This window comes from Equus przewalskii, chromosome 6 (assembly GCF_037783145.1).
Source record: "Equus przewalskii isolate Varuska chromosome 6, EquPr2, whole genome shotgun sequence".
NCBI classification, from domain to species: domain Eukaryota; kingdom Metazoa; phylum Chordata; class Mammalia; order Perissodactyla; family Equidae; genus Equus; species Equus przewalskii.
Window position 1 is genome coordinate 25,566,368 of NC_091836.1, and position 26,312 is coordinate 25,592,679.

A 26,312-nucleotide genomic window follows, 5' to 3' on the forward strand; every position below is an offset into this window, starting at 1 on the left:
TTATAAAAAACTATCTCAGCGATCTCAGTAATCACCTGTACCATTCTAAGTCTATGCATGGCAAGGCACAGTATCTCTATACCATAATTCTTGTTTAGACAAGATGAGTCTCAGTGACTGTATTTTAATTATGACTCATTCAGACAAGCCAAGACATACTACTAAACAAAAAGTAAACTGCTGACTTAGACATTTGATGATACAAAACACAATGAAGTATGCCAGGAAATAGTGTTTCTCTCTTCCGCACCAAAAGGCACCAAGCCTGGTCACTTTAAAGATAGACCTCTTCACCCCACATTTTGTACTGCCAAAAAAAAAAAGTTAAAAACTTTAGGGTCCAACCTGAATAACTGCCTAAACAAGGCAAATCAGCCAAACTACCCAACTCATGAAGCTAATAAATAAAGGACAAGAACTTTTGCAAATCAGCCGTAAGAATTTATTCAGTTACCTTTCTTGGCGGCAAACAATGGAGACAATGGTCAAAAACAAACCTGAGAGATGAAGACTGCTGAGAGGAGTTAAATAGGTAATATTTGTATACGTTAAACTACCACAACCTAATTCTGCATACTTCAATATTCTTCTTAGCCTCCAAAGGCATGAAACAGAAGCAGTCTTCTATTCTAAAAGCTGTTTAGAGAGGATTTGTCAATATATAACCAAATATCTGCTTACTGACGGGAAAAAATCTCTGTTCACCAGCCAAGGGACTTTCGAGAATGAGAGTTGCATATGGCATCTCCCCTCTGGCCTCCTAATTCCACATCAGTTTGTAGTTATTCTTGTACTACAAGAGTATCGGTTTCAGAAGGTAAGCCTCCTAAGCCCCCAGGAAAGCCACTCTAGTGGAACCGTTCCAGAGAGTTTCACTTTAGCTCCGTAAAGAGCCTAAGAGGCCTAGTCCATAACAAGAGGGAACAGTAATTGCTCTATTGGTTTCCACCGCTGACCTAGAAAGAGCAAAGCCTGGAACTGTCTGTAATCCATAATCCATTTTAATATTCTGCTAGAACATTACAAAATTGTGGCTTTCACGAAAGGCACTGGCATGAAGCTGAAGTTGAGATTCTCAGTTACCAATCCTACATAGAATTTGTTCTAATTCTCAAAAAAGTAGGGGAAATTCTCTCCCTTTTTTTGAAATAAAAAGAAAGGGCAGCGATAAGACCCACAACACTTCTGATAGGCTCTATAACAGATTGTCTTAATCACACTTCAGATAAATAACAAGTAGTAAGCTACTCTTCTCCACAACACTACATTAAGCAAGTAATCTGCTCCATTATTTTGGCATCTATTTCTTCAAGTCTGCTACAGCTATCACTTCTACAACTAATGCACTGTGTAAAAATGTATGAATTTAATTGATGGATTCTAAATTTTGGAGCCAGAAGATCATCCAATTTAAATTGTTTTTTTTAAGATTTTATTTTTCTCCCAAAGTCCCCCAGTACATAGTTGTATATTTTCAGTTGTGGGTCCTTCTAGTTGTCGCATGTGGGATGCCGCCTCAGCATGGCTTGAGGAGCAGTGCCATGTCCACGCCCAGGATTCGAACCGGCAAAAGCCTGGACACTGAAGTAGAGTGCGCGAACTTAACCACTCAGCCACAGGGCCGGCCCCATAAACATTTTTTATGAGAGGAAACTGGAGTCCGAATGTGTTGAGTGATTTGGCCAAGGTCAAACGGCCTGTGGTAGAGTCAGGACAAGAACTATTGTCTCCTGACTCCCAATCTCATGTTCTTTATGACCACAGGAACTAGACAACAGAGAAAGTCCTACTATTCATCTGTGGTTAGTGCAGTGGGCACTCTTCCTACCCATCTGTCTTTTAAACGATACAATTCCTCTCTGTTCTGCACAATAGCCTATGTGGAAACAGAGTACATATAAGCTAAACCAGTATTCAAAGGTCACTTTAACAAGCATGATGGAACACTGGGGCACAATACCCGTGTTAAACAAGCAGCAAAATATGATCCAATAAAGGCTTTATTTAAGCCAAATTACATGTATATGTTCCCACTCCATCATTCAACTATGAAGCTTCTTAAGGGCAGAAATTGTTTCTTCTCAATCTCTATATCCTTTAGAGCATTATTCTTCAAAAACTTTGCTCAGAGGGGAGGTCGGTGGGGAGATGCACAAAATAGATGTAGGAGATTAAGAGGTATCAACTTCCAGTTATAAAATAAATAAGTCACAGGGATGTAATGTACAGCATTAGGAATACAGTCAATAATATTGTAATAACTTTGTACGGTAACAGATTGTTTCTAGGCTCATAATGGTGATCATTTGATCATTTCATAATGTATATAAATGTTGAATCACTCGGTCTACACCTGAAACTAATACAATACTGTATGTCAATGATACTTCAATTAAAAAAAAGTTTTGCTCATCTACCCCCTAAAACAAAATTGGGGGGAAATTTTTCATCAAAAGTTTAAACCAGCGCAAACGCTGTGTACTTTCCTTTATAGATCAATATATGCCAATTTAAAACTCACATCTAAAAAAATAAAACAATTACATCACTAATTCAAATGCATCCAATGAACTCTAAACATCAGAGCAATTTGATACCCACCATCCTCCATTTTACAACTATAAAAATAGGGGCTGGCCTGGTGGCATAGTGATTAAGTTCGCACACTCCACTTTGGCAGCCCACGGTTTGCAGGTTCGGATCCTGGGCATGGACCTACACACTGCTCATCAAGCCATGCTGTGGCAGGGTCCCACATACAAAACAGAGGAAGACTGGCATGGATGTTAGCAACAATCTTCCTCATCAAAAAAAAAAAAACTATAAAAATAGAATCACTTCCTATATGAAATGTTATCTACTTCTTTTTGTTCTTGAAATTATAGTTCTATTCTTTTTCTTCCACGTATTTTATCTTAACGTAATTTCTTTTATCATAGTTCCTGTAGCAAAAATGTGTGTTAATTACTTTTTATTTATTTCAAGTATTTCTCTTGGATTGAGTTCCTGTTGGTGTTATTAGTAGTATACGTTTGATGAAAACAATGCAAATATATTGCAAATTTTGATAACTAAACATAAAAAGTGACTTCTTTTTTGGAGATGAAGCTGTTAACAAGATATACAGAGTAGGTATAAACTTTGATAAAAGGAAGTTTCGCACTTGGTGCCAGTGCTTCCCCTATCCCTTTGTTGGAACCCTGAGGATTTTATACCTCAGATTTTATACTGGAATTCAAGATGAGTGAAAGGTACGGCTTTTTCTTTTGTCGAACTGTAAGAAAAGCCAGGCCTAAAGGGAGGGTAGGAAAGGAGAACAAAGATTCTGCCAGTGTTGTGTTCAGAAATCAATTTCAGGAAAGAGTATAAATGAATGTTGAGAACCAGGAAACTGATTCTCTTAAAACTATCCCGCCCAGATCCCTTTAGATGTGTACTCCAGTTTGAAGATCACTGCTCTAAAGCACCCAGCTGGGTTCATTTATTGGAACTCAATAAATGTTTGTTGCATTAAAATAGTTTAAGAAAAAATGTTAGTTACTGAGAACATCTATCTTGTAGTGGGTTGGGGTTTTTTTTCCATCAAATGATCAAGTCTGTTGTGAGGATGAGGTAAGACGACAGAGCCTGGTGGATAGTAAGATTCAGTGTATGTTACCTGCCACGAGCAAATCTTATTATTATTATTATTTCTCCCCGTCTCTCATACATGTATTTAAATAAGATCAAAGTCTTATTCAGATATAGCAGTAGGATTTATTTTTAAAACATACACATAGCTAAGTCTGCCAAAGAACAATGGTTCAGAATGGCTACCACCTTGGTACCATTTCTATACATATTAGGACTTTTATACCACAAACATACAGATTAATTTGAGAAAAACCAAAAGGCTTTTTACACAAATACAGAAAAAATGAGTATGTCATTGGTGAAAATCATATTTTGACACTTAGATGAAACTCAGATTGATCTACCTTTAAAAGAAAGTAATAAAAATACATTTAATTCTACAGATAAAAGGCATATTAAAACCTTCCTTATAATCCATTATGAGAGAGACTTCTCACTCTCGATATCTATGAAAAAAGATCTGTGAGGTACACGTCCAGACAGAGTGGCAGGAACTTTAGCCTATTAAATTTAACAGGTCAGAACCTGCTTCATTCAAAATACTTCTTGACTGCTGTGTGTCAATATATTTGCCTGGAATCTAAGAGATGTTACTTGCATCCTTATCTGACCTGCTGGTACCTCTACTCTGCCCAGCAAGGTTATAAGGCACTGCTTAAGTGTGACAAAGTTACTCCCTTTTCCCACTCACCTTTTGCCTCACTTCGAGCTCAAACTGTAAGAAATCTTATATACATGTTTCATCACACCAGGCAAACTGGTAGCACCCCAAACCACAACATAATTTGATAACAGAAACTAGAGAATAAATTTTGAGATATAATTCACATAGGACTATAAAATTCACCCTTTTAAAAATGCATAACTCAATGGTTTTTAGTATATTCAAAAGGATGTACAACCATCACAACTGTCTAATTCTATATTTTTGTCACCCCAAAAAGAAATTCTATACCCTCCTCCATTCCCTCCTCTCTCATCCCCTCTGTGGCTCCTGGCAACCGCTAATCTATTTTCTCTCTCTATAGATTTGCTTATTCTGGACATTTCATATAAACAGAATATAACATGTGGCCTTCTGTGACTGGCTTCTTTCACTTAACATAGTGTTTTCAAGGTTCATCCATGTAGTTGCATTATCAGTACTTCATTTCTTTTTGTGGCTGAAATACATTTCATTGTATGGAAATACCATTTTGTTCATCCATTCATCAGCTGATAGGCATTTGGGTTGTTCCCATTTTTTAGCTACTGTGAACAATGCTTCTACAAACATTTGTGTACATGTTTTTGTGTTAACATATGTTTTCGATTTCTTGGGTATATACCTAGGAGTGAACTGCTGGGTCATATGGTAACTCTGTGTTTAACTTTTTGAGGAACTGCCAAACTCTTTTTCAAAGTGGCTGCACCATTTTACTTTCCACCAGCAACAGACGAGTGTTCCAATTTGGAAAATAAATTTTATTTCCCCAAATCTTTTCCTTTATAAGCCTTCTGCCTTCCTTTAAAAAATGAGCATGAGAAAAATAAACTTTTTTTTCACAATCCAGTCTGTGTTTTAACAACTAGCTTATTTTATGAAAATATATTCTCTAGGAAGAATATAAGCATTAAAAGAAAATATAAATGGTATGGCTATAAAATATTGAGACTAGCTTAACCAACACACTAGAATGAATACTCACATCTAAATGAGTACCATGCATCATTTAATTACTTAAGGAGCTTATATACCTGTATTCCACCTTCGGAAACTCCATTTTTGAAATTATTTTCAAAGCCAGTTCATAAAGACAGATGAAATCAGTCTTATGATATCCTATAGCCATATACTTTTTGTTTTAAGGACCAGACACCATACTGCCCAGCTTGATCACCCACCTAGTTTGTTTTATAGACATGAGGCCAAATGATTCCTGGACATCTCCACAAATCAAATCCAGCCTTAAAAAAAAATAAAGAAGGAAAGAAAGAATAGTTCCCTTCTACCACTGAGAATATTCTTCAAAATGAAGTTTTAAAATGGATCTTATATTATACAACAATTATATAAGATATCATCATTGGGAGAAGCTGGAGGAAAAGTATACAGGACTCTATGTACTATTCTGCAGTTTCCTGTGAGTCTATAATCACTGCAAAATAAAAAGTTTTTAGGGGTCAGCCCCGTGGCCAAGTGGTTAAGTTCGCGCCCTCTGCTTTGGTGGCCCAGGGTTTCGCCGGTTCCGATCCTGGGCACGGACATGGCACTGTTCATCAGGCCATGCTGAGGTGGCGTCCCACATGCCACAACCAGAGGCACTCATAACTAGAATATACAACTATGTACTGGAGGGCTCTGGGGAGAAGAAGAAGGAAAAAAAAGAAAAAAGAAGATTGGCAACGGTTTTTAGCTCAGGTGCCAATCTTCAAAAAAAAGTTTTTAAAATACAGATCTTAAAAGAGAGGCAGAATTTCAAAAGGAAAATAGGAAAAGAATTGGAAATACTCCAAGTAAGTAAAAAGGGAAAATGCAATTCACATTACAGGAATCACAATGAGCCCAGATAAGCCACAAAGTTCATTCTAGGGTCCAGTGGAGGATGAGGTAGATAAAGGAACAGGAGTCAGACTGTAGAGACTTCCAAATGTCAAACTAAGGAGTTTGGAACTTACCCTGTACACAGTGGGGTACTTTTAGATGATTTTTTTTTATAATGCATGAGAAAAATCAAAGCAGGGCTTTTGAAAAATCAATATGGTAGCAGTATACAGGACAGACTGGAGGGAAGAGCCAAAGGCAGCCAGCCCAGTTACTGCTGCCACAGCCCAGGCACAGTGCAGCACCAAAGGCTGGCAAAAGAACCAGGCCATTCGGGGCTCTATGAATTAATACTCTGGAATCGTCTATAAAGAGCCCATATCTGGCATTCATTCTGAGCTCTACATCATGTTAACAATGAAAAAAATTCTCTTCTCTGAATCACTAAAAGGGAAAAGTTTTAACATTTTAATCCTCAGCAGGCTTATAAGAACAAAATTTAAAAAGCAGAAACAGCTCTACTAGACCCAACAAAACAAAAAAGGTTGGATAATAAGTAGACTTTCTGGCCTCGGACTGTGTCCCTTTAAGCAAAAAACATCAGCGGCTCTGTCCTACTGTGGGAGAACAGCCTTCCCAATGACTGCAGGCTACCCGCCGCATTCTGCCTGATACGGGTAGGAAGCTCCACTGTAATTGCGAATTTCTGGTCGTAGAGCCCAGTGAGGTTCTAAACAAACAGTTTTCTGTCTCTAACGCCAAACTTTCAGACAGCAATCATTTCCAGGAAACGTAAGATGCTGATTGTTGAAATGCAGGAAGATCCAGTGCTTTATTATGAGCTAAGCAAACAGCACAACTGACTGACTGTTTACTGAGGGCTCACTGTGTACTCGACAGTGATGACACAACATGACTGACACAGTCCCACCTTCGAAGCAGCCACAGTCAACGGGGAAAAAATACACAAAAGGTAACTGTAACACAAAGTGGTAAATGCTATTGTCGAGGTGTGTTAAGAGATGCTTTGAGAACAACGAGAGCTAACCTTTATTAAGTACTGAGTATGTACAGGCCCTAGTCAAAGCATTTTTCCTACATTAATTCACTTAGTCCTCACAACAAGACTAGTACTACCTACTTTTTATAGATTAGAAAACTGAGGCACAGGTAGGTTCAACAGTTCTATCCCAGTTCTACAGCCACATTATTAACCAAGGCAGTCTGGCTCCTAACTCAAGGATTTTAACTACCTATTACATTGCCTCTTAACAAAGGACTGATTAACACTGCCTGGAAGGGCAGTTAAGACTAAAGAGAGGAGGAAAATAGATAACATACTTGAGAGCTACCACTGGAGGATAACCAGGAACTCCCCAGACAGATGAGGCGTGTGGGCTGGAGGGCTGGGTGTTATTTGCAGGGAGTGGTTGGGGGACAGCAAGCTAAGTGAAAAGAATGAAGGAGCAGGACAACGGGAGATGGACACCAGCACGAGATCTTAGAGTGCATGGTGCACAGAGAGTGCAGGAGCCTCATAGGTCCCAGGAGCAAGAGACGAGGCTCTAGAAGAAGCAAGCAGTGGGAGGGGCTTTTCAGGTTTTATATTTCAGGTAAGAAGGACCCACCTGAGGCCGTTCCCGCTGAGCATTATGAACAGATCTGCTTTCAATAAAGATAAATCTAGATGAAAGGTGGAAGGTGGCCCAGAAGCCAGGAGACCAATTAGGAGGTTACACAATAATTCTGTCAAGAAATGATAAGGAGCAGATAAATGTGAGCAGATGCTTCTGAAGTAGAATCAACAGTACTTGGTGACTGACTGCATGTGGCAGATAAGGAAGAGAAGGCAGACCAGAAAACCTACTTCTGAGGCTTTTGTTCTGAGCAGAACAAGGCAAAAGGAAGACTGATTTTTGTGTGTGTGTGTGTGAAGAAGATTGTTGCTGAGCTAACATCCGTGCCAATCTTTCTGTTTCATATGTAGGATGTCACCACAGCATGGCTTGATGAATGGTGTGTAGGTCCGTGCCCAGGATCTGAACTTGTGAACCCCAGGCTGCTGAAGCAGAGCACACCAACTGGACCACTATGGCACTGGGCTGGCACCAAGAAGACTGGATTTTAAGAGGAATAATAATAATGTCTCTAATATTTCTTAAGCTATCACTACATACTAGCACTATGCTAAATATTTTTACAAGAATCATCTCATTTAATATTCATAAGGTAAGTTCTATTATTATCACCCTTCCAAAAACGGAGAAATTGAGGCTTAAGGAAAATAAGTAATTTATTTGAGGCCATAGTCACTAAGCATTAAAGCCAAAGAAAGACAGACTTCAGACAGATAGAGTTTAAGGTATCTGGGGAGGTATCAAATGTGGATTTTCAGCAGGCAGCTGAATATCTTTGTGTGGATTTCAGGAAAGCTGAGAGTCCTAAAGATATAGAGTCATAACAACAATACAACTATACTGTTATTACTATTTCAAGCACAGGTATTTACTAAGAACTTGCAGTAAATGAGACACTGTTTAAATGTTTTATGTAAAACATTTATCTCATCTAATCATTATCTCATACATTATCACATATGTTATTTCATCTAATTCACACAATCCTGACCTAGTTACCACCATTCTCATTCTTACAGAAACAGAGATAAAGTAAATCATTCAAATCTCTCAGAGAGAAAATAATGGCGCAGGTCCTTCTGATCTGGAGGAGGGAAGAGAAGAGAAAGCGGGGCTGAAGATGGATTGGGAAGAAGAGCCAAAGACTGAATCCAGAAGAACAATAACTTAAAAAGCAGGCACAGAAACAGAGTAGTAAAGGAGTTTAAGCAGCATCAGTAGGGGCCGGCCCCGTGGCCGAGTGGTTAAGTTCGAATGCTCTGCTTCGGCAGCCCAGGATTTCGCCGGTTCACATCCTGAGCGCAGACTTATACACCACTCATCAGGCCATGCTGAGGTGGCGTCCCGTATGCCACAGCTGGAGGGACCTACAACTAAAATATACAACTATGTACTGGGGGATTTGGGGAGAAAAAGCAGGGGGAAAAAAAAGCAGCAGTAAGTCAGTGAAGTAAGAGAAAAAATAGAAGGCACTCCTGTTCTGAAGACCAAAGGAAAGGAAATTTTTAAAAAGAACAGGGTAGTCAACGGTGTCATATGATACAAAGAGCTCAAATAGAATAAGAATTTAAACTAGGTAATTAGAAGTAGCAATACAGCGCTGAAAACCCTTCCCAGAGCAGTTAAGTGAAACTGCTGGAAGAGACGGAGGATTACCACAGGTGTAGAAGAGAAAGAGGAGAAGCAGCAAGAAGTTTGCTAGTAAAAAAGAGGTGCCAGCGAGGGCCAGTGAAGTTTCCCTCTAGGCATTGTGGGTCACACACTATCCCATATTTTCCTTTGTTTTTTTTAACAAGCTTTTAAACTTTAAAAAGCATTTTTAGCAGGGTTATACAAAGAACAGGAAGCAGGGCAGATCTGAGCAGCTGGCAGTAGTTTCCTGACTCTTCCTTAGGGCATGCTGGTTAAGAGCACAGGCTCTGGAGCCAGACGACTAGTTAATACCCAGCTACTCACTACGTGGGTGACCTTAGGCAAGTCACTTGACTTCTCTGTGTCTCAGTTTCCTTACCTGTAAAATGGGGATAATAATCATAGGGTTGCTGTAATGCTAAGTAAACACAAATAAAACCCTTAGCAGTAGAGAAAATCATATCAATGTGGAGGATTTCTTGGAGGAGGAGAAGATGGGAGAGAGCCAACAGAGAAGGAGATACATTAAACGGAGAAGGACTAAGTAATAAAATATGTCCCCAAGGAGAAGTGGGGGAATGGGATCAGGACAGTGCAGGTGACACACAGAGAACTGGCTCCATCCCAACCGCTGGCCAAAGTATAAACTGGTTTGGAGAACAGCCTGCCAACTTTTCAATCAATATTTTAAATGTGCACACCTTTTGATCCTTTCTCCTCTTCTAAAACTTGGCTGTGCACATATACCCAAGCAAGTATAAAGCTATGATGCAAGGATGTTCCCCCTGCAGTGGTAAAAATGAAAAAATGGAAATAACTTACAAGTCTCAACAGGAGAAAGGTGAAATAAAGTAATGAATATCCATACGATGAAATTTTATGTAGCTGAAGAAAGAAAGAAAAAGATAAATACGCTGACATGGAAAGATTTCTATAATTTAACTTTTTAATTAAACTTTTTATTTTGAGACAATTGTAGAGTTACACGCAGTTGTAAGAAATAATGCAGAGAGATTCCCATGTACCCTTTACCTAGTTTCCCTCAATGGTGGCATCTTGCAAAACTATAGTTCAATATCATAAATTAATTTTTAATATAAAAACAAACTTAAAGAGTATGCATATTACATACACTCCCTTTTGTGTATTTTAAGCGGCTATAAAATTTGTACATGCACAGAAGAAGAAATATATTTAACTGCTAATAATTGATACCTCTGGAAAGTCACAAAGATTTCTTCCCGCCTTAGAAGGAAGAAAATGGAAGACATTTACTTTATGTACATTTACACTAATTTTTCTTACTTACAAAGGGCATCTATTACTTTTAGGATATAGAAGGTAAACAGCAGAGGGGTTAAATTTTGAAATAGATAGGGACACCTATTCTTTCAATCAAGGAGGTTTAACGTTTTGAAGAGGGGAAAGAAACTGAGGAAAACTACACTGAAGGCCTCTATCTACTCTGTTCAGTAGAATGGCAGCCTGGGATTCATTCTGTCACAGCCTACTCACTGCTGGGCTCTGTTCTAGGCATTGGAAAATCAAAAATTAACCAGACAGGTACAATCTCTAAACTCAAGGAACTTAGAGCCTACCGAGGAAGGTGGACATTAACCAAAAATTACACAATTATAATTGCCGTTACAGCACAGCACAGCAGTTTAGAACATGGGCTCTGGGGCCTGACTGCCTGGGTGAAAATCCCAACTCTGCTACCAATGGCTGTGTGACTTTGGACAAGTGACTTAACACTCTTTGCTTCAGTGTCCTCATCTATCAAATAGAGATAATGACAGGTCCTATTTATTTACCCATCTATCTAATTCATAGGGTTGCTGTGAAGACTAAAAAAGTCCATACATATAAAGTGCTTAGAACAATGAGTGCCTGGCACACAATAAACTCTCAAATGTTTGCTGTTATTGTTGTTGTTACTCTTATTACTATTAATTATTTCAGGGGCATCTAATCTGTTTTCAGGCTAATGGAAGGTCAGGAAAAGCTTCTTTGAGGAAGTATCATATAAGTTAAGTCCCAAAGATGAGTAAGAATTAAACGTCAAAAGAGAAAAACTGTCTGGCAGGGGGAAGAATACATATAAAGACCCTATGGTGAGAATGAGCTTGGCATGTTAAGGATCAGAAAAAGGGCCAGTGAAGCTGGGGCTCTGAGAGGAGAGAGATGAGAAAGGGCATGTTAAACTTAAGAATTTCATCTTTATCTGAATAACAGAAGGTATTATTCAGGAAACAGATTTGTTGTTTCTTGTTTTTTTCTTTAAGATCACTTTACTGGAGTATGGAGTCTTCTGTGATGGAGGGAGGTAAACTTGAGCTTAACCAAAATTGGTCAAGATTTAGAAAGAACACTCATTCTGGTGAAAGAGAAATGAAATCAACCACAGACAAGTAAGAAGACTACAAAAGAGAATAACAAGCACAGATGAGGGTAGAACTCATGAATTAGTAATAGAACAAATTGATATGATTCAATCATTTCTTCAGGCCCTAGAGCTGGAACACAGAAAACGGGCAGTATTGTTAATCCACAGCTGGAGATTTGCATGGCATGTGGGAGAGAAGAACAAAGGTGCAGAAGAACTGAGGACACATGACTCATTGGAAATGACCGACTATGGTATCCATATGGGATAAAGTGATGCCAGGAAGAAAGTCACAAATTTGGAGACAGGGAAGATTTAAAGGGCTGGAGGCCTCAGTGAAATCAGAGAATAAGTTCAGCAAATGGCAGAACTGAAAAGACAGGAAATTGTTCAGAGAGTAAAATTTCCAAATTCATGATTTCAGAGGTGGAAGTCTGGCGACAGGAATAGACTGCTACAGACATGTGGAGGGATGGATAGTTGAAACAAAGATCAAGCCAGAATGAGATTAGGACATTGGACAAGCAATCAACATGGGAATTAAAGGCACATGAGATCACGGAAGGAGTAAGAGTAAACTATTTACAAAGATTAGGAACAAATTTTCAGTTACATTCTTAAATATAACACCACAGGAATGTGTTTTTAAGTATCTGGAATAAAACAGAGATGACTTGCTAAAAACAAAGCTTAATCTATTCATTTAGCTAAATAATTTTCAAGGACTTCCCTGAATAGCCATTCCTGACAAAAACTCTTAGACAAAGAGGGACAGAAACTTTCCTAACTTGATTATTTGTCACAACTGGAGAGAAAGCATCATGATAATGGTAAAAAACAAAGGCAGAGACAAGCCAAAAACTGGGGAGAAAATCTTCGTAAAACATGTATCTGATGAAGGACGGGTATCCAAAATATCCAAAGAACTCTTGAAACCCAACAAGAAGAAAACAAAAAAAACCCAACTAAAAAATGGGCAAAAGATCTGAATCTCACCAAAGAAGATACACAGATAATAAATAAGTCTATGAAAAGATGCTCAACATCATACGTCATTAAGGAATTGCAAATTAAAACGCCGAGATATCACCACACATCTATTAGAATGGCAGAAAACCAAAACACTGACACCACCAAATACTGGCAAAAATGTGGAAAAGGAGCTCTCATTCATTGCTGGTGGGAATGCAAAATGGTAGAACCACTTTGGATGACAGTTTTGCAGTTTCTTACAAAATGAAACTCTTGGGGCACAGCAGTTAAGTGTGCACCCTCCGCGTCGGCGGCCTGGGGTTGGCCGGTTTGGATTCCGGGTGCAGACATGGCACCGCTTGGCAAAAGCCATGCTATGGTAGGCATCCCACGTATAAAGTAGAGGAAGATGGGCATGGATGATAGATCAGGGCCAGTCTTCCTCAGCAAAAAGAGGAGGATTGGCAGTAGTTAGCTCAGGGCTGATCTTCCACAAAAAAAAGAAAAAAAAAAAAGGAAACTCTTACCATACGATCCAGCAACCAGCAATCATGCTCCTTGGTACTTACCCAATGAGTTGAAAACTTAGGTCCACATGAAAACCTGTAGATGGATGTTTATAACAACTTTACTCATAACTGCCAAAACTTGGAAGCAATCAAGATGTCCTTCAGTAGGTGAGGGATAAATACACTGTGGTACATCCAGACAATGGAATATTGTTCAGCACTAAAAAGAAATAAGCTATCAAGTCATGAAAAGAACTTAAATGCATACTGCTAAGTGAAAGAAGCCAATCTGAAAAGGCTACATACTGTATGATTCCAACTATATGACAACCGGAAAAAGCAAAATTTTGGAGACAGAAAAAAGATCTGTTTGCCAGGCATTGGGAGCGGAGGAGGAAGAGATGAATAGGTGGAGCACAGGAAACCGTTAGGGCAGTGAAACTTCTCTGTGTGATACTACAACGGGAGATGTATGACATTACACATTTGTCCAAACCCATGGAACCATAAAAGATAAAATGTGGACCCCAATGTAAACTATGGAATTTAGTTAATAACACTAGCTCATCAAGTATAACAAATGCACCACACTAATGCAAGATGTTAACATTAGGGGCAACTGGGGGAAGAGCATGAGGTAAGGAGGTATATGGGAATTCTCTGTACTTTCTGCTCAATTCTTCTATAAACCTAAAGCTGCTTCAAAAAATAAAGTCTATTAATTTAAAACTAAAACTAAAGGCATTACCATTTGAGTCACTAAAGAGAAAATAATGTCTGCTATTGGTGAGGAAATATATTCAAGAGGTTATGGGTACAAACTCTGCTTAGGCTCCATCTGGCTCTTCTATATAATAGTTGTGTTACTCTGAGCAAGTTATAAACTTCTCTAAGTCTCGGTTTCTTCACTGGTAAACTGGGGATAATAACCATCACAGAGTTAAGAAGATTAAATGAGTTCACTCACGTAAAGCACTTAGAACAGTGACTGGAAAAAAACCAAGTGTTCAATAAATATTAGCTCCCTGTTACTCAAAGTAAGGATTATAAACCTATAAATCAACATCACCCGGGGCTTGTCAAAAATGCCCTCAGGCCCACCCCAGATCTACTGATCTTCATTTTAGTAAGATCCCCCAGGTCATCTCTGTGCATACAAAGTTGAGACGCACTGTATCAGACAGTATTATTATTATTATCATCAGAGTTATTCTTCAATATTGTCATTAAAAAATGAGCAGAAATACTAGAAGAGTCCAAATTATTATTTGCTGGTGATTATGACAGTCTACTTAAAAAAAAAGAGAGAGAGAGAGAGAGAATCAATTGTAATAGTTAACGAAACTTTGAAACACACTCTAAAGTGACATAATTAAAACATGTAGTATAGGTACACAAATATGTACCCTTTATCAAGAATGTATGTTAATGAGAACATTTCAAATAAATAGATAAGTGATAAACTATTAGGACAACTGGCTATCAACATTTTTTTAAAATCAGATCTTTATCTCACACTATACTGAAAATGTATTCCAGGTGGATTAAAAACCTAAATATTAAAAATAAATTTACAAAGCACTAGAAGAAAATATAGAATATTTAAATGTGCAAGTGGGCACCCACATTCCTAAGCATACCATAAAACACAGAAGTCACACTGGAACTACAGTTTAAAAAAAATCTTTTATATGATAAAAGATACCACAAAAGTTAAAACAAATGACATGCGGAAAGAAAATACTTAAAGCATACCATAATATGATTTTCTAAAATGTACTATACATGAATACGCAAACAAATAACAATCTGTCAAAAAGATAACAGAAAAATGAGGGTGGGGGAAATAAAGTAGATTTTAGATACTCATGCAGAGACTGAGTACAAAAACTGCAGTGGATCAAAATAAAATAAACCCCCAAAATCTACCTACAAATATTTGTAGGTATGGAAGAACATACACCAAACTATTAATAGTAGTTATCTCTAGAGAGCAAAATTTGAGAGTGGGAGAAAGACCTTTAGTTTTTTTCTTCATAAATTTCCATACAAACTTTTTACAATAAACGTGTTGTTGTTGTTTTACTTACCTTTGTTTAATTATGAAAGAAAAAATTTGAGTGATAATTTTCACTTAAAGGCTAATATTTTCAGTAGGAATCACAAGCTTCCTGGTTTTTCCAAAAATTACTTAACCTCAAAATTTTACGGCATTTGGAAAATATGTCTCCACGTTATCAAAATTTTCCTAAGAATTCTTTAAGTAAAAATGTCAACTTTTTGTCCTCCCCAAATGGGCCACTTTATTCAATTTCTAGTGGCCCTCTATTCAAAGCCACTTCCAATCTAATTTCAAAAACAAAGCGTCTAAATCAGACAAGAAATTTATCAACATAACACAAAATATTGAAATGGAGCCCAAAATATGCCTAATAGAAACAAACAGCAACTGTTTTACGAGTAACTGCAAGTAACTCCATATTTACTTCAGTCTCAATTCTGAATCATTTCTCTATCACTAACCTGGAAAAAAAAAAAAATGAGCCATTTGTCACCTCGGCTAAACACCAAATTCAGGCTTCAGCCCCCAAATTCGCCAAGTGTGGGAAAAGTACACGCCCTCACGAGGACTGCCAATGGAAGAGTTTTCCCAGAAAAAGCAGTTCACATACGCAGCAGGAAAATCTTGTACACAGTTAACTCAGCTACCACTTTAATTCCCTCAGCCAATTTGGAAGCTACTGGAAGTAAATGACTAAGAAGCAAAACCTATGAGAAAAGATGAAAAAAAAATCTTACGTATTGACAGCATATAAAGCGATTCAAGTCCATTTGTCTTGATTGCCTTTTACTAAAGTTAGAATATTAAATCCTTTTGCTCTGGATGAATCACAAATGAGCTTTATTGGTTTCTTATAATGCAGGCAGAAATTTTCAGATGCTATAACAAATTATATGACCACTCAGAGGTTTTTTACTACTTAACAAAATGTACTACATGTAGACCTGCCTAATACTAACTATGCTTTACATCATTAGACCTGAATTTACTAAAGTGATGAATAAGAACTGCCGGCTGTTGGAACTAAACATCTCCTAAAGTTTCCCTAAAACTGTCACTTAAACAAGTTTCAGCTAAAATAATCAGTACTCACGTTTCAGAAGATATGACCATAACTACAATAAAACCATAAATTAGTGAGGTGGGAATCCCCCCACAAAGGAAAGAAGAGAGTCATTACTTTTCACCTTATACGTAACACGCACTGTATCTTGGTTTCTAGAGCACCCATACTCAGAACCATTCAGCATGGCAGTATTCCTCCGCTCAACCTAAATTCAGCTGCCAGGACATCTGCAACCAAAACAAACTACAGGACCTAGTTTCTCTTTGTCAAAAGGTAAAAATCCCTCTGGCCTGATTTATCAATAAAGATGTGAGAAAAAAGAAATTATCAAGAGAAAAGCATACCCAGGTTTTAAGTTCTTAATGAAGTTTCTTAAGATTCCCTATATTAAAAGAGAAAGACAAATCTTGTCGGTAATGTTAGAAATTGTACACTCCACATCTCATATTCAGTCAGAAAAAAACAGATCTTCAGGTACACTGATAACTTCATCATATGCCAATGAGCACAGTATCAGAAAGATCCAGGAAAAATGTACCTCTAAGAGTACAGCCTCAAGAATTCATGAACAGACTGGTCAAGAGGAAGAAGGCTCAAAACCAAGGTCGAAATCCTCCAATCTTTTCAACGTTGGAATTGCTCCTGCGCTGAGCTTGCTCTCGTGTAATTTGTCAGCAACTGCCAAGAAATTTTCTTTAAACAACCCAGAGCACTTGTTTTATCTAATTTATAATATACTTCATTATCATCAGAGAAACACCAAAAATTATATAACCATATGCCTTTGTAATTATCTCTTAAAGATATTTTAAATGAAAACAGCATACTGTTTATTGCCTCCCATCCCTAACTCCTTTTTCTGTATTCTTTGAGATTACTGACTCTCAAAATTGGACAATAAAGACTGGTTCACCATTTCTCCAACCCATCTACAAGGCATTTTACTTACCTTCCGTGGTAGTTTAGTATTTAACCATAGCTCATATTTCTTTTGTACTGATAAGCACTGCCACAAATTAACAATGCAATTTAGCATGTTATCTTATCAGACTCCATACTTTATAAATATCTGCTGCTGCCCAGATCTTGATTTATCAACTCTTAGACCTACAACAGCCCCTACACTTTTCGTGTGTCAGGAAGATTCGCCCTGAGCTAACATCCATTGGCAATCTTCCTCTTTTTTTCTTTTTTTATGTGGGCCACCACCACAGCATGGCTGCTAACAGACAAGTGCTGTAGGTCCGTGCCTGGGAACCGAACCCAGGCCGCCGAAGCAGAGTATGCTGAACTTAACCACTAGGCCACCAGGGCTAGGCCTACAACAGCCCCTTTTTAAAAAGGCACCTTAAAACAGAATTTCAACTAAAGTTCTTCCTACAAAAAATGCATAGGCTTAAAAATTGACATCTTGGAAACATTCAAAATATTACTTAAAGTTAAGTAATATATCTGAACTGCATTTGACTTTTAATTGCTAAAAATCTTATGCTAGAGAAAATTCAGGAATCGATCTCAGAGAAAATAATTTGTTTCCAGTGGATGTGGCTTGACTTCTTGTCTTACTCTCATAAACCCAAACTGCTTTACTACTTCAAAGATGAAAGGAGACGATGAAGACTAAACTTTTCATTTCAACTATGAGTATTTAAAACAGCAAAATAAAAAGAAGAATCACAACAAATAATACAATTCATTAATTAAGGAAATGAATTTTCCATTTTTTTACAGCAAATCAAACAACCTACTAACTTTTGAAAATAATCCAAGAAAACAAATTTTAAACCTTGCACTGTACTTCATTTGAGAGCACGGAAACAAGTATGCCATAAGACAAAATACAGAACATTTTTATTCATGTGACTGTCATAACTATAAAAAGCTATTATCACACAAATCTAGCACCCTTCTTCAATATCTTCAAATTTTTAAAAATCTTAATTAATCTATTTTAATGAAGTTTATTCCCTGAGCTAAGATTTTTTTTTTTTTTTAACTCCTATCAATCTAAGATTCCTGACATCTTACACCAAGAAGTATGGTCTTCACTAAAAAATAGGATTTTTCTGGGACCAGCCCGGTGGTGCAGCGGTTAAGTTTGCACATTCCGTTTTGGTGACCAGGGGTTCAATGGTTTGGATCCTGAGTGCGGACCTACGCACCACTTGGCAAGCCATGCTGTGGCATCTACTTTATATATGGCATATAAAGTAGAGGAAGATGGGCACAGATGTTAGCTCAGGGCCAGTCTTGCTCAGCAAAAAGAGGAGGATTGGCAGCAGATGTTAGCTCAGGGCTAATCTTCCTCAAAAAAAGAATAGGATTTTTCTATCAAATCATGTTAGATATGGGTGAATATTACCCTACATAAATTATTTTTCTTTCTGGCCAGCCCCATGGCCGAGTGGTTAAGTTCGCAGACTCTGCTTTGGTGGCCCAGGGTTTCACTGGTTAGGATCCTGGGCACAGACATAGCACCACTCATTAAGCCATGCTGAGGCGGCGTCCCACATGCCACAACTAGAAGGACCCACAACTAGAAATACACAACTATGTACCCGGGGTCTTCAGGGACAAAAAGGAAAAATAAAATCTTTAAAAAAAAAAAAATTATTTTTCTTTCAAATATTATCAAAATCTGATGATTACTAAATAACACATTGCAGTTGCCCCAGGTACTTGAAGGGGTACCTGGAAGACCATTTTTATTTGCTTGAGTTATAAGTTAAAGGCAAAGATTTCTTAGTTATCATACCAAAAGCATAATTCATAAAAGAACTAAGGATAAGCTGGAATTTGAAATAAAACTCTTGCTCTTAAAAGACACTGTTGAGAGGAGGAAAAGATAAGCCACTGAATGGTAAGGATTTGTTTCCAGAATACATAAAGAATTCTCAAAATTCAACATTAAGAAAACAAAACCCAATTTTCAAAAATAGGCAAAAGATTTGAGTAAGCACTTCACCAAAGAAGACATACAGCTGGCAAGTAAGTCCATGGAAAGATGTGAATATCGTTAGTCGTTAGGAAAATGTAAATTAACCACAAGACAGCACTGCACGACTGTTAAAAGGGCTAACATTTTAACACACTAGTGTTGGTGAGGACAGGGAGCAACTGGAACTCTCATACACTGCTAGACAGAGTGTAAAACAGCACAGCCACTTTGGAAGACAATTTGGCAGTTTCTTAAAAAGTTAAACCCACACCTACCAACCACCTGATCCAGCCATTCCACTCCAAGATGTTTACTACAGAGAAAGGAAAACCTAAGTCTACCCAAAGTTCCACTTCAAGTTCATATGAGCTTTCTTTATCAGAGCCAAAAACTAGAAACAATTTAAATGTTCATCACCAGATGAATGGATAAACAAATTCTGTTATATCCATACAACGTAACACTACTCAGACATACCAATCATCAATAAAAAGTAATAAACTACTGACATAGACAACAATGAATGAATCTTAAACACAGGATGCTGATGAAAAAAGAATACATCCTGGATAAGGCCATTTACATGAAGTTCCAGAAAAGGCAAAGCTAACCATGGTGACAGCAAATCAATGGTTTTCTGTGGGCAGAGGAGGGTGGGAACGAATGCAAAGGGCACTAAACGAACTTTTCAGGATAACAGAAAAGTTCTGTCTTGATTGTGTGGTCATTACATGGGTGTATATATTTGTCAAAATGTAAATTGTATACTTAAAATGGTTCAACTCTATTGAATGCAAATTATACCTCGATCAAGTTGATTAAGAATATTAAAATGTTACTTTCGGGAAAAACAATCTACAAAATTATCATGTTTCCTAAGATGTTTGTAGTACCTTCCACCAGACATTTTCAAATATTTGACACTCTTACAAAGAATCTCAGAAAAGGCTGGGGTTGGGGGCAGGCCCTGTGGTGTAGTGGTTAAGTTTGGCAAGCTCTGCTTCAGCAGCCTGGGTTTGTGGATTCAGATCTCGGTTGCAGACCTACGCCACTCATCAGCCATGCTGTGACAGTGACCCCCATACAAAATGGAGTAAAACCGACACAGATGTTAGCCCAGGGCTAATCTTCCTCAAGGCAAAAAAAAAGAGGAAGATCGGCAACAAATGTTAGCTCAGGGCAAATCTTCCTCACCAAAAAAAGAAAAAAAAGAAAAGGCTGGGATTATCATCATTTTATAAATTGCAGGCGCAGAGGGGAAGCAGGAAACATAGTGGTAGTAATTAGAAGCAGGAGTTGCAGACATAACATTACACTGGGCAGATTTATCAATGGCAATGAAATGACTACCACTTAACAAACTAACAGGACAGGGGATAAAGAAAGTGCTGAGTCTTGACCTGCAGGAAAAAACTGGATAGAAATACATAAAAAATAAAGGACAAAGAAAAATACATATTCCCTGGAAAAAGGTAGGGTTAGAAAAGGCAGGAAATGCCTAAGGTCAACATGACCAATATGTACTACACATCTCAAATGAAAAAGAAAACCAATCATATGGAAAATAATCACCTTTAACATAAATAAAGTGAGTAGAAGGAGCTCAGAACCCAAGATACCTGATCTGAACCCAGATCTGCCACTGACTCACGCACACTTTATTAAGGTCATTAACTCTGAGTGCCTCAGTACCCTCCCCTTTCTAAAACAGAAATATTAATTCTGATCCTTGAACAGCCCTTTGGGGACAGTGCAGAAATAAAGAATTTACGTAAAAAAGAATTTACAAGGTACACAGTCAAGTTATATTCTCCACACAAAAGCATGCATCTAAGAATACACTACATTATCATCAAATCAAATTAATGAATAATTAGGTATCTTAAGAGTCAAAAATCGTTCCCTACAGCCTATAAGATCACGCCTAAATGCCTGAGTTAAAAATTCACGTCCTTTATGAGTCAACTCCATCCCATGTATCTAAAATATCTTATACCAATCCAAATTTGTCTACTCTCTCCCAAACATAGTATTTATTTTCCCTCCCTAGACATGCTGTTCCCCATACTACTGTCAGCAATCCAACTCCTATATTTTGTTTAACGGTGACCCCAAATTCCTAAAAACTTCACTTATCCCTAACTCAAAACGTTCTTTCCTTTCTCTGAATTTCTAGTGCTTAGTCAGCACTATAAAAATGGCATTTAATTTTTAAACCATATTTCCCTATTCTCTATGTTTTTTTGCTTTTTAAATCTTATTTCTTCACCTACAAAAAGGAAGAGTCTTAAGATAGACAGTGTGACTTCCCCCTGTTGTAACCCCACACTGTTGGGGAGACAGTAGGGCTTGCTGCTCTCTCAGTGATGCTGTACTACAGACAGATTCACACTCAAATCTGAACCACACTCCATTTTAGCAACAGCAGCAAGAATTAGGGTTTTACTTGCCCCACCTGGTGTTAAGCTGGAAGAAGGTAGAGGGGTAGGTTTGACAGTTCTGTATCTAAGTTGCTGTGCTTTCGAGATTTTTTTTAGTTTTTATTATGGAAATTTTCAAACATAAACATAAGTAGAAAGAAATAGTATAATGAACCTCCTGTACCCATCAGCCAGCTACGACAATTACTAATACACGGCCATTCATATCCATACTCCTGACCACTTCTTCCTCTCCCCAAGAGATCCCAGATATTACATTACGTCATCCATATGTACTTCAGTAAATATTTCTAAAAGGTAAGTACTTTTTCTTTTAAATATGACCACAATATTATTACCCCACCTGAAAAGATAATAACTCCCTACCATCAAATATCCAGTCAATGTTCAAATCTCCCTATTGTCATTAGCAATCAGTTTGTTCAAGTCAGGATCTAGGATTACTTCAGGAGGGAAAATGGTTTCCTTTTCTGCTGCCCCATGGTCTTTCAATCCTTCAATGTCATACACTTACCTTATGAATTTTTAGGTGTAGGCAGAAGAGGATTTCCTTTTCCCAGTACGCTGTACTCTCCTTAATAAAGAAAATACCGCTTCTTATTCCCAATACTGAGTTCTGTCATTACTGCAGAGCTTTTAGCACACTCAAAAAAACATTTAATTCAATGACACGGCCTCCTTCCTTCACCATTAAGTTGCCACATTTCATTTACCACTCAGGAAGAGTTCTGAACTCTAACATAATATGAATGTAAATAGTGTAGGCTCCGTTAAGAGTATTTTCTATTTCTATTAATCTTTCTAACGAGCTCAACTTTAACTTTTAAGTTATTACATTGTCAGCTTTCCACTTTAAGTGAGTTACTCTTAACAGTTCATGAACTAAGGCATAGTTGGTGGGGCATTTAAACCCAAAAGATTACAGGCACGGTGCTAAGAGATCAACATTAGGTTAGCTCTATTCCTTAGCCGTGAAATCCATCCCTCATTAGTACAAGGGGAACCAGAGAAGCAGCTATACAATAATGAGCTCCAATACAAACCCTTCACTAGGAAATAATGTAAAGGCGGACAGTGAATCAGTGGAGTTATTTTCATTCATTTTCAGCATAGAGTAACAGAAGCAGACAGAAAATGTTAGAGAAACAATTAGGAGGAATTTAAAAAAAGTATAATCTTCACAACTACTTCTAAACCCCAAGAGCTAGTAACTCGGACATTCAGCAGGGGAGGATGAACCAAAACCCTTTTATCACCTGGGCTCAAGACTGTGGAGGACAAAAAATAACATGATGGGGCTGGCCCCGTGGCCAAGTGGTTAAGTTCGCATGCTCCGCTGCAGGCGGTCCAGTGTTGGTTCGAATCCTGGGCGCGGACATGGCACTACTCATCAAACCACGCTGAGGCAGCACCCCACATGCCACAACTAGAAGGACCACAACGAAGAATATACAACTAGGTACCGGGGGGCTTTGGGGAGAAAAAGAGAAAAAATAAAATCTTAAAAAAAAAATAAATAACATGACAGTCTCTGACTTTAAGGAATTTACACTCCAGCTGGTAAGATGAGACCAAGACACTTCAACAATTAGCCCACAGTATGCGTACTAAACCAATAAGCGCTAAACTGGGTGAATCAGATTTAAAGTAGTGTAGTTCATAAAAGGAATGGGTCAGCAGGGTCTAAAGAAGTCAGAGAACTACGTGAAGGTCAGGAGAGCGGAACAGTGAAGGCAGGGCAGGACAGGAATTAGTTACCTGTCTCTCTCTTGTCCACCACTCCATCCCAATGCCTGGCACAGTGCCTGCAACACAGCAGACACTCAAATATTTGTCAATGAATAGAAGGACAAACAGAAGGAGGGGAAGAAGGGGGGAGAAAACAACAGGCATTCCAAAAAAGAGATTTTTTTTTTTTCATTTTTCATTTTTCCTTCTTCTCCCCACAGCCCCCCAGTACACATTTGTATATTTTTAGTTGTGGGTCCTTCTAGTTGTTGCATGTGGGACACCACCTCAGCATAGCTTGATGAGCAGTGCTAGGTCCATGCCCAGGATCCAAACCATGAAACCCTGGGCCGCCAAAACAGAGCATGCAACCTCAACCACTCGGCCATGGGGCCAGTCCAGGAAAAGAGATTTTTTTTAAGTGAAAGATTAAACACAACAATTTCATGAGACAGTGAATAAAAACAGAATGGTAAGAAATTAGGTAAAACAGGTAGAACGAACCCAAACCATCCGTGGTTTTAAAAGTCAGTCAGAGGGCCTGGCCCAGTGGTGTGTATGGTTAAGTTCACACACTCCACTTTGGCGACCCAGGGTTCACAGGTTTGGATCCCAGGCATGGACCTAGCATCACTCATCAAGCCATGCTGTGGTGGCATCCCATATAAAATAGAGGAAGATTAGCATAGATGTTAGCACAGCAACAATCTTCCTCAAGCAAAAAGAGGAAGATGGGCAACAGATGTTAGCTCAGGGCCAATCTTCCTCACACATACACAAAAAAGTCAGTCACAGCCAGCCCTGATGGCCTAGTAAAGTTGGACACCCTCTGCTTCAGCGGCCCAGGTTTGGTTCCTGGGTGTAGAACCACACCACTTGTCTGTCAGTAGCCATGCTGTGGCAGTTGCTCACGTAGAAGACCCAGAAGGACTTACAACTAGGATATACAACTACGTACCGGGGCTTTGGGGAGGAAAAATAAAAGCAGTATTAAAAGTCAGTCAAAAGAGATATAAAACTGATCCCATATTAAGTACTAAAATGAATATGTCCAGAGAGCACATTCTGTTGTGTTTCCACTTTTTAAGAACACTAAAAGTGTAAATGGCCATTTTTCCTAAGATCGTCATTCATCTTTGTAACGTTATTGGGCATAACCTAGAAAGTGCTAACATTTCTCCAGAGGAAAACTAATACCACTAGCTAATACAGATGAATGATTTTTTTCCCTGAATATTTTTACTATCTGGAAATGTGACTGGGTTATCACTAAGGTCAGTCTCTTTGGGAGTTGCGTAATCAAATGCCTGAGACGCACCACAATTAGGGCGAGAGACGGGTGAGTGTAATCCAGCAGAAAAACCAGTGACTAATGCTGAATCACAGCTTCCAAGTGATTATTTCACGAAAATGTGAACCTTCCATATTAACACTCCCCTACAACGGTCACTGGAAGTACATCAAGAGTCTTACCCAGCAACTATTCTCCAGGATTTTGCAGGATAATGTTAAAGGACTGAGGACAACAAAATCTAGTTGAGTCTCAAGTTTATAAGCCGAAATTTGTTAAGTCAAGGAGATTCTCACCTCCTCAAACTTCACAATGGGAAGAGAATTCACGGTTATGGTGGTCTCAGTGTACACGGATTTCCCAGACATTCACCCCCAAAAAAGTTCCAGGTCCTAGCTACCACCATCTATGGTCTTCAGTGGCAGCTATATAATCTCTATATAGAAGGACTTTGGGAACAGCAATCAAATGGGGGAAGGGGACACTGGAGAATGCATCTTAAAGATACACACACATGGCAAGTGCATTACTTTAATTTAAATGATATGAATGCTCTCCAACGGCCATTTTCCTTAGCATTCCTTCTACTCTTTCAGTCCAAATCATCTGTAACAGGCAAGTTGCATATTAACACTGTTACAATGACAGTGATAGAATTCTGGTTATTTGGAATTTCATTGTTCAATTTTGGTGCCTAGCACCTGGTACTGTAGAAAGTCCAAGAGCCTTGAAGTCATACCAACCTACTTATAAATCTTAGCTCTCACCACAAGTTACCTAACTGAATCTCAGTTCCTCAATGGAAACTAGGTATGACAACAGTTATTTTGCAAAGCTGTTGGAAGCATCCAGAACATAGTAAGCACTATGGTATGGTAATTATGATGGAAGGCTGATGAACAGGCCTATACTCAGGTTTCCAAAGAGTATTAACTACATAATGAAAGCATGAACCGTCTCACTCTCTCTAGTCCAGTTGTGAGAAGACTTACCGGTACCCCTTTATAGTTTCATCTGGTCTCTAGAGGAAGTATTATTTATATTAGCAAAAGACTGAAAATAATTCAAATAACCATCCATAACGGGACTAACTAAAAAAAGTATTATTCACCTTCATATGGGACTACTGTACAGCATTTTTTTCTCATTAGAAAGCTTCTTATATAGTTACAGGTAATAATCCTCAAGATATAATAGTGAAAATGATGCAGACTAGAGTGTATAATTTACTACAATTTGTTTTCAAAGAGGGAGTACAGTAGGAAGATACACACATTTACCTGTATACACATAAACATGTCAGGATATATGAGACCCTTATAATACCGACTGCCTACGGGAAGGGGGTCCAGACGGCCGAGGGGTATGCGTGGGCAGGAAACTTTTCTCTGTATTTCACTCTGTCATAACTTTCAAAATTTTGAAACTCTGGTCCCCTAGACAGGGTAGGAAAATCATCTCTTCATAAATTATAAACCTGAGCAATAATATGA

The 26,312-nt window shown here is 38.2% G+C and overlaps 1 protein-coding gene across 12 annotated transcripts in view; it reads right to left on the bottom strand.

Moving 5' to 3' along the window:
* Nucleotides 1-26,312, bottom strand: part of SIK3 (SIK family kinase 3) — a 241,288-nt gene that overhangs the window by 194,773 nt on the left and 20,203 nt on the right. The window contains exon 1 of one of the 12 annotated variants that reach the window (XM_070624909.1): nt 455-631. The exons of 9 other annotated variants lie outside the window; for them this stretch is intronic. The gene's annotated coding sequence lies outside the window, so the exon portion shown is untranslated. Of the gene's footprint in view, nt 1-454; nt 632-26,312 lie in introns of those variants that run through there. 2 more of the 12 variants (XM_070624908.1, XM_070624910.1) reach the window with 2 other exon arrangements.